Below are 12,273 nucleotides of genomic sequence, written 5' to 3' on the forward strand. Positions count from 1 at the left end.
CAACGTTGTAAAATTTCTTCTTCACGAAAGTTCCTTGATCATGATCGCGGCGTAAGTACGGAGCCTCTTCTTTGGACAGCAGGATGCTTGGATCAACTTCAACGTAGAATGGAGGCATGCCATCAAACTGATCATAATCATCTGATTGGTCTGTTTTATCCTCGACTCCCACGATTTTTCTTTTACCTGGAAGAACTATGTGGCACTTTGGCTCCCATGTCTCTTCTGGATTCCTCTTGGGTTTGCTGCACATGTCCTTCACATAGAACACCTGATGCACATCATTGCCAAGTACGAATGGGTCATCACTGTATCCAGTCTTGCTCAGATCTACTATTGTCATTCCGTACTGATCTTTGGTGACGGCAGTTAGCTTCACCCAATTGCAAAGAAATAGAGGGATGCACAGCGGTCCGTATTCGAGTTCCCATATCTCCTGTATGAAACCATAATACGACTCCTTGCTATTATTTCTGTCCATGGCATCTATGCGGACACCACTATTCTGGTTCGTGCTTTTCTGGTCCTGGGCTCTCGTGTAAAATGTGTAACCATTTATCTCATAGCCTTGGAATTTGACGATTGTGGTAGCAGGTCCCCTGGCTAACCAGGCAAGCTGTGGGTGAATCTCAGAGTTACCCATAAGTTGTTGGCGCAACCAGGAGGGAAAAGTTTCCATGTGATGACGGGTAAGCCAAGCATCGGATTTGGTCGGGTTTTTGGAAGCTACCATCTGCCTGTGCTGCTCGATATACGGAGACACAAAGGATGACTGTTGTAGAACAGTGTAGTGTGCCTTGTCGAACAAATTAGTATCATTGCTCAAACTTGATTTCCTTCCAAGGGTGCCCATTCCTCGGAGCCTCCCCTCGTGGCGTGAAGTTGGAACCCCAATCGAGTCGATTGAATCAATAAAATCAACACAAAACTCGATCACCTCCTCTGTTCCATATCCCCTGGCGATGCTTCCTTCTGGACGAGCACGATTACGAACATAGTTTTTTAGGACTGCCATGAACCTCTCGAAAGGCCACATATTGTGCAGGTATACAGGTCCGAGAATACCAATCTCTTTTACTAGGTGAACCAGTAAGTGCGTCATAATATTGAAGAAGGATGGTGGAAATAACAACTCAAAACTGACAAGACATTGCACCACATCGTTCTGTAGCTTTGATAGCTTGGATGGATCGATTGCCTTCTGCGAAATCGCATTGAGAAACGCGCATAGCTTTACGAGCGGCAACCGGACATTTTCTGGTAGAACACCCCTCAGTGCAACCGGAAGCAACTGGGTCATCAACATGTGGCAGTCATGAGCCTTGAGATTTGTAAACTTCTTTTGTTTCATATTTATTATTCCCTTTATATTCGAGGAGTACCCAGACGGGACCTTCATACTATTCAAGCATTCAAACATGCTATCCTTCTCCTCCTTGCTGAGAGTGTAACTGGCAGGACGTAAGTAGTGCTGTCCATTATCTCTCTTTTCCGGATGTAGGTCATCTCGTTGCCCCATGGCTTTCAGGTCCTGTCGTGCTTCCAATGTATCTTTTGAGGTTCCATAAACACCCATGAAGCCTAGCACGTTCACGCAAAGATTCTTCGTCAGGTGCATCACATCTATTGCGTTGCGAACCTCTAGGATTTCCCAATAAGGTAGCTCCCAAAATATTGACTTTTTCTTCCACATGGGTGCATGTCCGTTATCATCGTTCGGAACAGGTTGGCTACCAAGTCCCTTTCCAAAGACTACATGTACATCCTTCATCATCTCGAACACACGCTTTTCATTACGGTGTGCAGGTTTTTTACGATGGTCTGGCGTCCCTTTGAAATGCATCCCGCTCTTTCTCAGCTGGTGGTGAGCAGGGAGAAATCGACGATGACCCATATAGACGACCTTCTTACAGTGCTTCAAGTACATGCTATCTGTGTCATCTAAACAGTGGGTGCATGCCCGATATCCCTTATTTGTCTGTCCTGAAAGGTTACTCAATGCAGGCCAATCGTTGATGGTTACGAACAACAGTGCTCGTAGATTAAAGATCTCTTGTCTATCCTCATCCCACACACGTACACCTTCTTCCTTCCAGAGCTGTAAAAGGTCATCAACCAACGGCCTTAGGTACACGTCAATGTCGTTGCCGGGTTGTTTTGGGCCTTGGATAAGCGCCGGCATCATAATGAACTTCCGCTTCATGCACAGCCATGGAGGAAGGTTGAACATACAAAGGGTCACAGGCCAAGTACTATGACCACTACTCAACTCACCGAATGGATTGAATCCATCAGTGCTTAAACCAAACCTTATGTTCCTTGCTTCACTTTCAAAGTCTGGGAATGTTCTATCAATTGATCTCCACTGTGCCCCATCTGCGGGGTGTCTCAGCATCTCATCTTCCTTACGGTCTTCTTTGTGCCATCGCATCAACTTAGCATTCGCCTTGTTCCTGAACAAGCGCTTCAAGCGTGGTATTATAGGGAAATACCACATCACCTTCGCGGGAACTCTCTTCTTGGGAGACTGCCCCTCGACATCACCAGGATCATCTCGCCTGATCTTATACCGCAGGGCTTCGCAGACGGGACAAGCATCCAATTCCTCGTATTCATCACCACGATAGAGGATACAGTCATTAGGGCATGCGTGTATCTTCTGAACATCCAATCCGAGAGGGCAAATAATCTGTTTAGCTTCATATGTTGTGGACGGTAATTCATTATTCTCGGGGAGAATCTTCTTGACAATTCTCAACATCCCCTGAAATGCCTTATCGGACACACCATTTTTTGCCTTCCATTGCACAAATTCTAGTGTCGTACCTAGTTTTTTATGGCCCTGCTGGCAACCTGGGTACAACAATTTTTGGTGATCATCTATCATGCGCTGCAACTTTGCTGCTTCCTTCTCAGTTTCGCAATCTCTGTATGCATCTCGTATCACCTGACCAAGGTCATCAGTAGGGTCATTTTCTGCAAACTCATCTTCATCAGCCTCGCCCATTGTAGTACCTGCAAAAGCTTGGCCTGCAACCCAGTCCGGAATGGTGTCATCTTCCTCCTCCTCCTCGCCATCTTCCATTACAACCCCTAGTTCACCGTGCTTGGTCCAAACCAAATAGTTAGGCATGAAACCGTATTTAAACAAGTGGCTGTGAATAGTCCCCCAGGAATCCTTTGAATACTCCTTCCTGTTATTGCATTGGAAGCATGGACAACATACGAACCCATTCTCTGGCTTGTTCGCTTTTGCCACTTCGAGAAAAGAATGCAAGCCATCAATAAACACCTTGCTCCGCCTGTCTGCATTATACATCCAATGCCGGTCCATCTGCATCGTATTACGCACGAAAATGGATTACACTTGACAATGGATTACGCGTGACAATCGATTAAAGATCCAAACAACATGGTACAATACAACAACATGAAGATCGTATTACGCAAGTTCAACAAGTAGCAGAAGTCATCTATGTACAAAAATTCTTTCCTTACCACTACAGAAGTTGTTGAACTTGAAGACCGTGTTCATCTCGCGAGGATGTCCTCAGCTGGGCGGCACCGCACTTCGTCATGAAAGAGGTTAGATGCTACGGAAAAGGGGACACGGTCACGATGTCCGTATCCACTCTTTCTCGTAGAATCGAACCTCCTTCTTGACATACGTTGCTGCTCGGCGGAGAACATCCTCGCCGAGGCGAACACGGTATGCAAGTTCAACAAGTATGGATTTAAAAAACCATATTGAATTTGATAAGATAAACCGTCTAGACAAGGTAGCATCATTTTTAAACCACTGAAATAATGCATACTATATATGACACATCAATCTCCCTCACATTCTAGCTCAAAATACCTCTCCATTTTTCTACTTCATCATCACATTGTAGCAAATAATCTTTCCATCTCCAAAGCATAAATCAAAGCATAACACGAGGATGAAGTAGCAAACCTTCGCAGCACTTGTTGGCTGAGTCAAATTCCCACAAAAATGAGGAAAAAAACTTCGGGCAGCACCTCCCTTGCTTGGGCACCACCGGAGAGTAGGTGAAGCTCAGCTCTCTATCAATGTGCTGGACTGCTCGGGCTGGAGGAAGAAGAAAGTCTCTGTCTCGGGATATAGTGGGGGATGAGTTTTAATCCCGGTTAAAAACTCCAACCGAGACAAAAGGAAACACCTTTTGTCCCGGTTGGAAAGTTAGTCCCGGTTGGAGGATCCAACCGGGATAAAAGGGACACCCTTTTATCCCGGTTGGAGGCACCAACCGGGATAAAAGGGTACCGCCACCGACGCCCCCACCCTAGCCGTTGCAACCGGGACTAAAGGGGGGCCTTTAGTCCCGGTTGCAATTACCAACCGGGACTAATGCTCCCCTCCAAATTCCCGCCCCCCGGCGCACCCCCTTTTGTCCCGGGCCACTTTTAAACCGGGATAAAAGGGGGTGGATCGAAAGTCACTTCTCTACTAGTGGTGCCTCAAGTGCTTGTCAGTCAAAAGGGGAAACTGGCTCTGGAAAATAGAATGAGCGTTTTGGCACGGAAGTTGTTTAGCATCAATTGATGGGACTATAGTGCTGGACTATAGAATGTTGCCGGCGGCGAGCTACACCTGCCGCTTCTCAAACAGCTGACCCTTTCCAATGTCACCATCTTGGAGAGCTGCCGGCATTCCTTGCTCCTCAACTGCCCTGTCCTGGAGAGCTTGCTGCTGCTCGATAACAATTGCTGCCATCGATTCCACGTCAGGTCCCATAGCCTTAGAAGCCTTGGTGTGAGCCCTGATGGCAGGCCCGGCCCTGCACGTTGCGGCCCCTCATCATCGAGGATGCCCCGCCGTGTCTGGAAAGATTGCTGTTGTTCATATACATGGGTATAGGGACGCACCTTGTAGGTAATCTACGCGCCAAGATTGGACGTTCTAGGGCGAATCTCCGGCAACTTCCCCTGGCTCCAGTTTGGCAACACAGGTTTCCAGGTGCCCGTCATCATCATTCTTGCATTCACCTCCTTTTTCTTCCTGATCATGATATGATGTTATTAGTTCTGCGTGCTTGACTGATCAGATTCCACCTGCTGTTAGCATGGACTTGGTGTGCGGTTTGAAGGTTTTAGCTTTATCCATGAACCCTAGTTTGGATGAGGTTATGAAATGCTCTCCTCGCTTGGAGACCTTGTACATCAAGGTGACTAAATATAATGTTTTCGATCTGTAACAGATAGTGTGCATATCTTACTGTTATATATATCCGTAATTTGTTCTAAATAAAGCTAGGTTGGCAGTTGACACATTTTCTGTGTTTATTTTACCTTTTCAAACATTGCACGCAAGGCCAGGAAATGTGTGGTGTCATAGAGACAGGAATCTTGTAGCCAACCTCGACACTCGTCTCAAGAAGGTTGTGTTCACAAACTAACTATCGAGGCAAGATGTCGCATCTTAAAATCGCCAAGTTCTTCGTACGTATTGAACGCGAGAGATTGCTGGAGTCCATGAGGCTCGAGTTGGAAGATGGAAACGTTAGCAAAATATTCTCTGGGTCACGTACGTAGCCTTCTATGTGCTGAGCAAGTACATGATCTGTCGACAGACGACCCCTTTCACAGGCTTCATGTGCACGCTATGATTCCGTTCCATGGGTAGGCTAAACTTTTTTCTTTTTCAAGTCTCGCAGGAAGATTATGTTAGGTTTTTTGGGGATGATTTCAAGTCCAGCATAGTTGGCAATTGTCCTTCTGCCTGTGCTATTCAGTTTAGATGGCCCTCTCTTGTCGTTGTCACCATTTTATTATAATAATAACAATATAATACTAAATACTCTGCAAATTCATATGCCGTTAAGGTGGCTCCAAATGCTTAATTAGAAATTAAGTGACACCATATTTACATTACTGTTTTCGTTTCCAGTTCAGAGCTTGTTCGGCTGAGCTTTGCTGCAGACTAAAAGCAGGAAAGCCCCATCTGAAGAAACGCTGCTGCAGATACAAAACATGCAGTCCCATCTGCAGCAGGAACGCTGTTGCAGCAAGCCTCTTGCTCCAAATCTTCCTCTAGTCTCCAACAATTTGTGATGCTGATAGTGTACTTCCTTCACTATGGTGATGAACGACATCATTAGGCTAAAGGCCCTTCCTTCATGTAACCCAGGAGTTTCAAGCTGATGTGGACCAAAGTGTTATTACCTTGAACACACTCATTTCTTCAATTTGAGACCACACAGGGAAGCTGTTGACAAATGGAACTTCGGTACAACTTTGTGCGCCCATCAACATTTCTGATTAATTACTTGACAGTTACAGTACTATTATTGATTTTTGCTGTCAGGCCTTCGTTCAGTAAGCTGCCAGGGCAATAACGGAAAGAAATATATATGCACTTGAAGCTTCAGTCATGGGAAGGCCTGAGCTGTTACTCTGTTAGGGGCTCTAGGCGTTGGTAGCTGCTACTTGTGTTTGCTTCGAAGTTTAAGTGTGGTAAACACATGTGGTATGTGTGCCGTGTGCCTCCTTATTAAAACATTTTTGTCTCTAGTACCTGGGCTGGAAATGCGTGTTGTTTTTTTGGCAATCTGTTTGAAATATATAGCAGTAAACAGCAAAATTGACCGTGTTTTTGTAGGGCAGGCTAATAAGAGTTAGGAAATTGTAAGATTTTGGTATGCATTTTGTAGAAGCTCCCAACACTTTCATTGATAACTTATGCCATGAGGACAATTGTAGCCTTGTTCACTATGGGATATTGTTATAGAGTATTAACATAGGATTTTGTACAGTATTATTAATACAGTCTTTTTAATAAAACTGTACAAAAAAGTTTACGGCCAGCAAGAAATAGTACAATTTTAGAGGATCTGAACATGAAGTTACTGTGGCATGGCCCGCCCCTATAAATGCTTCTACGCAAATAAATTCGTAACTTTTTCATATATGATCTCGGATGATTCCAAACTTTATATGGGTATGAGAGTTTTGTAATTTCTATTTTGGTACCTACTGCAGTGCATGCGAAAAGAAAATGCTACTAGCTGCTCGTTGAAAATTGTTGGATCCATTTTCCTATGTTTTTTAACTGATTAATTTGTTGTGTCTCGATCGTACACATGCAACTATTTTTCTCTGTAATTAATTTGTCCTTGATTGGTATGCACATACAACTAAAAGAAGGAAGGAGCACATGCATGAGCTTCTCACGCACTACGCGTCCATGGCGTAAGACTCGGACGCCCAACGCCGTCCACACATTTCTTGAGCTCGAGCATGAAACAACAGAAAGCACCATCCATGGCGTAAGACTCGGACGCCCAACGCCGTCCACACATTTCTTGAGCTCGAGTATGAAACAACAGAAAGCACCATCCATGGCGTAAGACTCGGACGCCCAACGCCGTCCACACATTTCTTGAGCTCGAGCATGAAACAACAGAAAGCACCATTCTCATCCAAGTGATGAACGTACCATTCTCATCTCGCCAACGACAGATTAATTCCTTCCTTCATCTGGAACTGGAAGCAGCTAGCATTACTAGCTTCCCTTGATCAGAGAGACAGAGTTGAGATCGAATCATGGAAGAGACGAGGATCATCCCCAGGCCGGAAAAGCTGATGATCAATCGCTTCTTGGGGCTTCTGGCGGTGACAGCTAAGATTATAAGAGCTCTGAGGTTCCTGGCAGTGTCTTGGTCCGCCGTGGTGCTCCTCGGCGGCTTCGTCGTCCACGATCTGCCACCCAAGGAGTTCTGGCTTCTCACCGCACTCACCTTCGTCGTGGCATCGAGGCCGGTTTCCCATCTCTCTTCAATTGCAATTTTACAATCCTGTCATTGAAGTCGATCTCTTCAATAAATTTTACTTGTCATATCTCTCTCACCGACAATACACACATTATCCTGCAGGTTGTTGATGGAAACTTCAATATGTTTTGGGCACGAGAATGGTATAATACGTATGCTCCGGCAACAGAAGTGGATCAAGGCGCACAAGGCCATAATCAGCATGTTGGGTACAATGCAACTAGTGAAGTGGATCATAAGCGCTTGTTATTTATGCCTCTGTCTGTCTTCGCCATTTGTGAGCCTGGGAGTCTCAGTGTCGCGTCTTGTACATGGCCGAGACATTGCCGCCAACGGAGCGGCGGCAAAACTGAACGCTGCACTGGACATCTTCTATGCTCTACATCTGCTGCAGAGCTTATTCAGCTTGTACTACATAGTCATTTACCTTAATGGAGAATACATGCAGCTTCTGACGAACAGGCACTCTGGGCTTGAGGAAGAATGGGATTACCGACAACAAGCAGTTCGAATGTACTATTCAGAAACAGAAAAGAAGCTTAGCAAGGACGGGAAGCTGCCCTGCAACTGGGACTTGATCACATACGCTATTGGGTTGCTCCAGTCTGCATCTGGGGATGATGACTATCTATGGGGAGCAAGGGTATTAGACAAGCTCTTCGACGACACGGATGCATCTATAAGACGGCAGCTACTGTCTTCAAGGATCTCTATTCAGAATCTGATCGGCATGATTGGTCGGAGAGGCGCAGCTCATGACATCATCGAGAGCAGAGAGCGCGCCGCAAGGATTGTGGCTCATCTTGCCACTAGTATCAATATAACACACTTCCCGGGTATAGTACAATGCATTTGTTCCCTACTTGAAAGAAGCAACTATTGTGAGCCACAAGTTACTACTTGTCGTCCATCGGAGAATCCTCAAAATAGACTTCTTCCTGATGATAAAAAGGATCAACATGAAACACCCCAGCATCATCAAGATGATGCCTACATGGCAGTGCCCATCAAAGACCAAACTGATGGCCATGAACACCAACAAGCCAGTTTAGCCAAGAGAAAAGGAATAGCTTTGATGGTATGGGATTTTATCAACGACTGCCGTGAGGCATGGCGACAAGTGATCGAATTTATCCGTGAGGCATGTGAAGAGCGTACAGCAGTTTTTCCCAACGAATTTAGAGGAGCCAAGGAGCTGATTTCTCAAGGCCTGTTGATTCTTGAGAGGCTCACACAAGACGAAGGAAACTGCACGGAGATCAGCAGACACCAACGGCTGGTCGCTAAGATTACATCGCCACTGAGCAGCCATGACTTCCTCAGCAATGCACGGGACAAAAAAATGGTTGGAATGCTAAACAAGTCACTCACAGTGGTGAGCAGGCTACTTAGCAGCCCTGGAGACGGCGCCACAAGGCTGCGCCAGGAGCTGGCAAGTAAAACGGAAGCCGCCAGTAACCTGATGGCTATTTTGGAGCTTGCTGACAGTAGTGAAAGTGCCCAAGAACTGCATGAACAAGCCCTGGAGATCCTGGCAGAGTTAGCCTTTGATGATTCTTTCAAGAAACTGGATTTCGAAAAGCTTTTAAAGGCCCTGGTACGAATCTTCCTTGAGAAAGAGGCCAGCAATACTGCAGGGGACATGGCTACAGTGGACGTGGCTGACAGTACTATAGCCGAACTAGAACGAGCAGACAGAGAACATAAGGCCACCAGACTGAGGCGCAAAGCAGGGGAAGCGCTGGCCAGACTGCTTCCCCTTGGCGCGGCAACAGATGTTAAGGTTGCTGATAAACTTTCCAAGCAAGAGGCAATCGACCTATTGACCAAGGTAACTGATCGCTACCTCTGCCTCACTTTTGATCTTTTTATTCGCAATTTCTCAGTGAATTTCTTTTTACTTCTGTAGTGTATACAAGTATTTCCCGGACAGTTCAAACGTATATAGTGGGTCTAGGTCCAAATTATATGCCATTTTAGAAAGATACAACCACTGTTTTGGAACTTATCCTAAATATTATACATTGAAAACAGAGGGGGTGGTTTATAATTTTAGTATTATTTGTTTCTCGGATTTCTTTTCTATAATAAATATCCAACTTAGCTGCTAATCCCTCCGTTCCAAAATGTAAGGTGTTTTAGTTTTGCCCGAACTTTCTAATTTTCATCAAGTTTATATAAAAATATATTAACAATTATGATACCAAATAAATGAACTACCAAGGCATATTATATGGCAGATTTAGTGAAACTATTGGTGTTGTAGATGTTGATGCATTTTCTATAAATTCAGTCAAACTTAGAGATGTTTGACTTAGGACAAAAAGAAAAAACTTAAACATCTCACCTGTTGAAATAGGGGGAGCATTTGGAACTTGCATTAGATAGATGAACATAAGAAATTACAAGAGGGCATCTAAATTTTTTTCTTCAAGTAAGTCATTAACTCCTTTCAATAACTTAACATGTATCATGTATAATACCATTATAAGATTGCTGATCTCTTGTGTGAAATTATGTTGCGGCAGGTGTTTGATCAAATATTATCTAGTAAAATGGAAAAAACTGAAGATGCAGTCAAAAGGGTTGTTATACAAAAGAAAAACCTAGTGATTGGGGTAACTTGCTGCCTCTACATCGCTTTTGATCTTGTCCCCATTGTCTCATCTGTCAGCAGTAAATTTCTCTCACTTTTGTAGTTTAGAATCATTTTCCTCAAACACTGAAACACATTTAGTGCGCCAACATTAGTATCCTTTCCAATCCAAATATATGTCATTGTAGTAAGATAATTTATAATTGTAGTATTATTACTTTTTCTAGGCAATTTTGTCATCAATATCCATCTTAGCTGCTACTTGCATAAAAATTACAAGGGACCATCTTAATTTATTCAAGCAATTCATCAACTCATTTCAATAATTTAAATACAGATAAAAGGACATCCTTCTTCGACTAGACATGAGTTAACTCCTTTCCATAAATTATGCATAAATAAAACAACATATTTCTTCTACTAGAGATGACTTGCGTCAATCTTTATCATGTATAATATGATTATAAGATTGCTGATCCGTTGTGTTAAATTATGTTTGTTACAGACACTCGATCAAATATTATCTAGTAAAATGGGAAACTATACAGATGCAGCCGTAAGTGCTGCTAGAGAAACGAAAAACCTAGTGACCAAGGTAAATTATTGACTCGCTATCTCTATCTCTGAATCACTTTTGATCCCATTCCCAATTTCTTAGATGTCAATCAATTCTCTTATACCTTTATAGTGTAGAAATATTTTCCTTAACTGTTCAAACACATTTAGTGTATCAAAATTAGTCTCCATTTGGATCTAAACTATATATCATTTTGTAAGATAGTTTATTATTGTGATATTATTATTTGCTAGGCAGTTTTGTCATTGATATCCATCCAAGCTGCTAATGGGTATTTGCATAGATATACATATGAAACCACATGGGGCCATCTTAACTTGTGTTCGAGTAATTCATTAACTCCTGTCAATAACCTATGTACAGATAACACAACATAGTCCTTCAACTAGAGATGAAATGCATCATTCTGTATCATATAAAATATGATTATAACACTGCTGATCTCTTGTGTTAAATCATGTTGCAGGAGCATGATCAAATACTATCTAGTAAAATAGGAATAAATGCAGATGCAGCCAAAAAGGCTTTAACAATAATTGAAAGCCTGCCGACGGAGGTAACTCGCTATGTACTCTACCTCTACATCGCTTTTGAACTTATTCCCATTCTCTCAAATGTCAGTAAATTATCTTACTTCTGCAGTGTAGAATATTTTTCCCAAGAGTTCAAATGCATTTAATGGGTCAACATTAGTATCCCTTCTGATCCAAATTATATATCATTTCATAATATATTTAATATTTGTATTTTCTAATTAGTACTTGCATTAGATAGATATACAAACGAAATTCCAGGGGGGCACCTTAATTTGTTCAATCTAATTATTGAGTTCTTTCAAATAGTTTATGTACAGATAAAACAACATCATTCTTAGACCAGGGATGAGCTGCATGCATGAATCTGTATCATGTATGATATGGTTATGACTTTGCTGATCCTTTTTGTTAAATTATGTTGTTGCAGGGGCTCAGTAAGCTGATATTACCTAGTAAAATGGAAGTAACTGTGTTTGTTGCCTCCCTTTTACGTATTCTCATTCATGCAATCGAGAAGCAATCCGAGGAAATAAAATCAATGGCAGCCATGTTATCCCTCGCCGTGGTGATGTGCAACAAGAATGCTATGAGTAGAGAAGATTTTGCTCGTGCCACCCCTGGAGATGAAACAATGGTGAAGAAGCTCAAGGAGATACTAAAAGTAAACAAGCACTGCACGGCTGAGTGTTTGGAAGTAGTGAAGCTTACATGCCACGTGGTGGTAGCTATGATTAAAGCCCAGCCCAGCTGCATCCAACGTTTCAATGAACATAA

The sequence above is a fragment of the Setaria italica genome, chromosome II, assembly GCF_000263155.2.
Source record: "Setaria italica strain Yugu1 chromosome II, Setaria_italica_v2.0, whole genome shotgun sequence".
NCBI lineage: Eukaryota > Viridiplantae > Streptophyta > Magnoliopsida > Poales > Poaceae > Setaria > Setaria italica.